Raw genomic sequence first — 5,245 nt, forward strand, 5'->3', positions numbered from 1 at the left:
GTTTGTGGCTCCCTTTTTTTTTTTTTTTTTGAGACAGAGTCTCACTTTGTTGCCTAGGCTAGAGTGCCATGGCGTCAGCCTAGCTCACAGCAACCTCAAACTCCTGGGCTCAAGCAATCCTCCTGCCTCAGCCTCCCAAGTAGCCGGGACTACAGGCGTGCGCCACCATGCCCGGCTAATTTTTTCTATATATATGTTAGTTGGCCAATTAATTTCTATTTATAGTAGAGACAGGGTCTCGCTCTTGCTCAGGCTGGTTTTGAACTCCTGACCTTGAGCAATCTGCCTGCCTCGGCCTCCCAGAGTGCTAGGATTACAGGCGTGAGCCACCATGCCCGGCCTTGTGGCTTACTTTGCTGGGTGAAGGACAGTGTGGCACAAGGAGGGGGCCCTGGTCTTCCCCTGCTCTGCTGGGCATCAGCGCCTTGGGCGGGGCTGGGGAGTGGCACAGCCTGGCTGGGTTGGTGAGGACCTGTGGGCTGTGCCCAGTGACTGCCTCCAAGGAAGACTTTCCTCCCACCAGCTCGGGCAGGACTTGCCTAAGGGGAGACATGGATGCCCAGGTGTCCAGTGACCCCTCTTCCTGACCCCATCTGGCTTCACCCCAGCTATGGAGGAGGCTGTCCAGGCTGCAGGGCCACCTGCCCCTGCCCCAGCTGCTGTCCCCTGGGCAAAGCTGTGAACGGAGCCCTGACCATCAGGGAGGATGGGACTCACGGGGCCCAGGTCTGGGGCGAAGGGCCTGGCCTGGGACACAGCCAGGCCCCAGGACTGCGGAGGCCCCAAGCGTGGCGTGCTCAGGTCACACAGCGAGTCTGGGTAGAGCAGTAGGAGGGGCTGCCCAGGGTGGGCTGAGGATAGGGGCTGAGGCCACCTCCAGAGCGCCAGGAAGGAGGACAGCTGCAGGGTGTGCTGCTGGTGCCACCTGGTGGATGCCCGCTGGGCGTGTTCCGTCAGGTGCAGGCCAGGCTGGCCAGAGTGGTGGGAGCCAGGGGTCCTGGGGCCTGGGCTTCCTTATCTCAAGGGGACTCAACTAACCCCCCGTAGCTGAGGACACTGATAGGGCCCACGCCTGGCCAGATGGCAGTTGTCCCCTGTCCCAAGCAGTGATGGAGGTGATGAGGGGTACCTGGCAGGGAGCATGGGGTGGGGATGACACTGGGTCTGTGGGAGCCATGACAGCCACATCTGGATCAGTCCTAAGTTCCCCTCTGGGGCGTCCCTCACCGCTTCAGTCCTAGCAGGCTGTGAATTTCAAGTCACACCACTGACAACTCACACAGCTCTTCTGGAAGATGCAAACGTACACTAAACATTACACTAAACATTACACACTAAATGATGCTTTGGAGGTAAGAGGCGGCCAGATTTCAAATATATAAAAAAAGTGCATCATAGAAACCAGAAAACACAATGCCCTTCCAGTATCCTCAAACTCTGAGCAAGGAGTTGCTGAAAGTGGCCAGTGGGGTGTGGAAACGGACGCCTTTGAACAGGGCTGGGTCAGGCGGGGGCAGCGTCCTCAGACAGCCAGGCCAGTGCGGGGGCTGCTCCTTCCCGCAGGACCCCCTTGGACAGTGGGTGAACGCCTTAGGGACATTTCTACAGTCCAGAGCTTCAAAGTCACGGTGTGAACACAAACACCGTATTATTTTATGTCCCCAGTATGGGTGGGTGAGAACCTAAGGGAATGAATGCAAGAATGAAGACCCTCTGAGAATGCCCTGACCTCCCTGGAGCGTGTCTGTGTGTGCGTGTCTGTGTGTGACACACATCTCAGAGCGCAAACTCCTGCAAGGGGCAGTCCCTGCCTGGCCAGCAGGGTCCCTGGCAGATGGGGAGGGACAGGGCCATGGCCCAGGCCTGGCGAGGAGTGAGGGCTGCCCAGGGAAGCTGTACCATGACTGCCAATCAAGGGGAAGTCCTCTCTCCTGTGTCTGATGTACCCACATCCTGCTTCTTCCAGGCCAGCCTGGAAGGGACAGGAAGATAACAGAAGTGACTGTAACAGTTGGACTTCCCATGTTTCAGCAGGTCCCTGAATCTGGTTGGCCTCAGGTTGCAGGTGAGGCCCTGGGGCCGTGATGGGGATGTACTGGTGCTGAGGGTGGAGCCTGCCCACCCAGATGCCATTCCCAGGGAAGGTCTGCTCAAAGGCTGAACTTACCATTCCACAGATATTTCATCTTTTTGCTTCTAACTTGTGTCTTTATACTTAAAGTGAATTTCTTATAGACAGCATATAGCTGGGTCTTGCTTTGTTATTAAACAAAATCTGACAATCGAGGTGTTCAGGCCATCAACATTTAATGTGACGATTGATGTGGTAGAGCCTGAACATGCCACCTGCGCATTTCTTATGCACCCCATTTGCTCTTTGTTCTTTTTTTCCTGTTTAGAATCACCTCGTTTTTTGTTTTTTTTGAGACAGAGTCTCACTTTGTTGCCCAGGCTAGAGTGAGTGCCGTGGCGTCAGCCTAGCTCACAGCAACCTCAAACTCCTGGCTCAAGCGATCCTCCTGCCTCAGCCTCCCGAGTAGCTGGGACTACAGGCATGCGCCACCATGCCTGGCTAATTTTTTCTGTATATATTAGTTGGCCAATTAATTTCTTTCTATTTATAGTAGAGACGGGGTCTTGCTCTTGCTCAGGCTGGTTTCAAACTCCTGACCTTGAGCTATCTGCCTGCCTCGGCCTCCCAGAGAGCTAGGATTACAGGCGTGAGCCACCGCGCCCGGCCAGAATCACCTCGTTTTACCTCCTTTATTGGCTTATTTGGATTTAACCAGTTTTCCCATCGATGTCCCTGCTCTTGCCGGGACACCGCGCAGGCCACGCTGTGTGTGGGAAGTGCACAAAGGCACGCACGTGGCTGGCTGGCCTGCTTGCTCCACGGCTCAGCACACCTGCCTTACACTTCCGAGTCCACCTTCAGGTGGCGCCACACGCCTTCAAGCACAGTTTGTAAGAACCTTAAAAGCGTGTATTTCCACTTCCCCTCTCCCAGACTTAGTGCTGCTGTTGTTATGAATTTTGTTCCGAAATATGCCATAACCCCCCACATACATTATTACTATTTTTGCTTTGAACAGCAAATTCTTTTTTTTAAAGTGGTATTTTTATTGTGGTAAAATATAAATTTTACTATTTTAACCACTTCTAACAGTGGCATTAAGTACATGCACACTGTGCAACTATCACCATCTCTAGAATTTTTTCATCTTCCCAAACTGAAACTGTCCCATGAAACAGTAACTGCTCACCCCGCCACACCCCCAGCCCCTGGCACCCACCATGCTACTTCCTGCTGCTGTGAATGTGCTGACTCCAGGGACCTCACGTGAGTGGGGTCGTGTAGTGTTTGTCTGCTTGTGACTGGCTCCGTCACTCTGCATGTCTCTAAGGCCCATCCTCCTAGGGGATCAGGGTGGTTTCTGACGCTGAACATACTCTGCTGTCTGCACACACCTCCTGTGGTTGATCAATTCATCTCTTCTTGGACATTGGGCTGTTTCTACCTTTTAGCTACTGGGAATAATATGGCTATGAACTTGCTATACAGATATCTGTTCAAGTCCCTGCTGTTAGTTCTGTTGTGTACAGACCCAGAAGTGGAACTGCGGCTCAAATGGTAATTCCAGGTCCAGTGTTTTGAGGACCTGCCTCCTGTTGTGCACAGCGACTGCCATGTCACATTCCCACCAGCAATGCATACAGGTTCCCATCTCTCCACAGCCTAACACTTGTTTTCTGTTCTCTTGAAAAAATAATAGCTATCCTAATGGGTATCTGTGTTTTTGATTTGCATTTCCCTAATGATTAGTGACAATGAACATCTTTTCACATGCTTGTTGGCCATTTGTTTATCTTCTTTGGAGAAATATCTTTTCAGGTCCTTTGCCCATTTTTGAATTAGATTTTTTTTTTATTGCTAAGTTTTATGAGTTTTGTATATACATTCAGTCCCCAATTTACAATGGTTTGACTTAGGATTTTTTGACTTTGTGATGGTGCAAAAGCGATACACGTTCAGTATATGACAGGTTTCTCTGGACATAACCCCACTGCAAGCCGAGAAGTATCTGTACAGTCAATTACCTTTTAAAGTGATTTTAAAAACGAGAAAACAACCCACCTTATATACTTACCACTTGCTTCTGGTGCTCACAGTATAAGCACTCGTGCCTGCCGAGTGAACGCAGCCTCAGGACGCTCTCAGCTTGGGCAAGAGCCCGGGCAGTCCTCTGTAATCTCATTCTAAGTAGCCCAACAGCCCACCAGAAACTTGCTGTCCTGACCACCTCGCCGAGGGCCCCCGGCACTGCTGCAGCAGTGCCCGTGCCCCACGGTGGCAAGTCCCACTCTGGGCCCGGCTCAGCCGCTGCCCACGCACCAGCAGCTGTGCTCTAAGAATCAGTGTCTCTTGCCCTCACAACTGGCCAGTGGGCCCCTCCGCCCACAGGGCAGAGAAGGTGCTTCCCAGCCGTGCCCCACGCACACCCTCACCTGCCCTCTGCCCAAATACCCCCACTCTAGTCCAGAGCTGCTCAGAGAGGCTGTGGCTTGACGGTCCAGTGAGTCACCCTGGAAGGGCTGGGGCCCAGCTCGGGGACTCCTGTGTGGGGACCAGCACTCAAGCAGCCTGCCTGGTGACGCCTCTCCACCGGCCTCCCCATCCTCTGTTCTCCAGGCCGCTCCCCACCCCGCCTGTCCACTCCTTCAAACCTCACCAACTGCACCTACTCCAAATGGTGCGAGGACTGTCACACCCCCAGCACTGCTGGGGACATCTCCCTTGCTAGACCAAAGTTCCTGGATGGCAAGGGCCTGTCAAGTCACCAGGGGCCCTGACCACACAGACTCCAAAATAGCAGAGTGGACACCACAGTATGATGGATCAGGGTGTGAGACAGCGGTGTTCAGGGACAGCAAGGGAACAGGACCTTTCTCCATGAGGTGGTCTAGCACATTCTGGAGCCAGAGGCCTGGGCTCAGGTCCTCTCTCCCCTTTACTGGCCAGGTGAGCAGAGGAAAGAAGACACCCTGGCGTCAGCTTTCCAATCTGAAAAGCAGGGATGACAAGTCAGCGCCTCATCTGGTTCCCAGGGGGGACTATGGGGCCAGACAGGTGCTAGAAGGGGCCAGGGCCACTCCAACTGTCCCTTCGCCCCTCCCAGGTGGACACCCTCCATGTGGTGGGTCACACACTTCGCCCTCAGAACTGTCAACACAAACAAGAGCCCTC

Source organism: Microcebus murinus, chromosome 6 (genome assembly GCF_040939455.1).
Source record: "Microcebus murinus isolate Inina chromosome 6, M.murinus_Inina_mat1.0, whole genome shotgun sequence".
Lineage (NCBI taxonomy): Eukaryota > Metazoa > Chordata > Mammalia > Primates > Cheirogaleidae > Microcebus > Microcebus murinus.